The sequence below is a fragment of the Arachis stenosperma genome, chromosome 4 (genome assembly GCF_014773155.1).
Source record: "Arachis stenosperma cultivar V10309 chromosome 4, arast.V10309.gnm1.PFL2, whole genome shotgun sequence".
Lineage (NCBI taxonomy): Eukaryota > Viridiplantae > Streptophyta > Magnoliopsida > Fabales > Fabaceae > Arachis > Arachis stenosperma.
The window spans coordinates 94,202,913-94,203,726 of NC_080380.1; the positions used below are offsets into that span (position 1 = coordinate 94,202,913).

At 40.2% G+C, this 814-nt stretch overlaps 1 non-coding gene across 1 annotated transcript; it reads right to left on the reverse strand.

The window, feature by feature from the left end:
• Positions 1 to 363: 363 nt before the first annotated feature.
• On the reverse strand, positions 364 to 471 carry LOC130977518 (small nucleolar RNA R71). Its single transcript, XR_009085207.1, has one exon. It is a non-coding gene; the product is annotated as a small nucleolar RNA R71 (small nucleolar RNA).
• Between the last annotated feature and the right edge of the window lie 343 nt (positions 472 to 814).

The window sequence follows — 814 nt, forward strand, 5'->3', positions numbered from 1 at the left end:
ATGCTAGGTGATTTCACTAAACCAACGTCCAAATTTGATGGAAGAAGCATCTCCATTCCTGCCATTGGAGCAAACAATTTTGAGCTGAAACCTCAATTAGTTGCTCTAATGCAACAGAACTGCAAGTTTCATGGACTTCCATCTGAAGATCCTTACCAGTTTTTAACTGAGTTCTTGCAGATTTGTGAGATTGTAAAGACGAATGGAGTAGATCCTGAAGTCTACAGGCTCATGCTTTTCCCTTTTGCTGTAAGAGACAGAGCTAGAACATGGTTGGACTCACAACCTAAAGATAGCATGGACTCCTGGGATAAGCTGGTCACGACCTTCTTGGATAAATTCTTTCCTCCTCAAAAGCTGAGCAAACTTAGAGTGGATGTTCAGATCTTCAAGCAAAAAGATGGTGAATCCCTCTATGAAGCTTGGGAAAGATACAAGCAGATGACCAAAAAGTGTCCTTCTGACATGTTTTCAGAATGGACCATATTAGATATATTCTATTATGGTCTATCTGAGTTTTCCAAAATGTCATTAGACCATTCTGCAGGTGGATCCATTCACTTAAAGAAAACGCCTGCAGAAGCTCAAGAACTTATTGACATGGTTGCAAATAACCAATTCATGTACACTTCTGAGAGGAATTCTGTGAATAATGGGACGCCTCAGAGGAAGGGAGTTCTTGAAATTGATGCTCTGAATGCCATATTGGCTCAGAACAAAGTGTTGACTCAGCAAGTCAACATGATTTCTCAAAGTCTGAATGGATGGCAAAATGCATCCAACAATACTAAAGAAGCAGCTTCTGAAGAAGCTT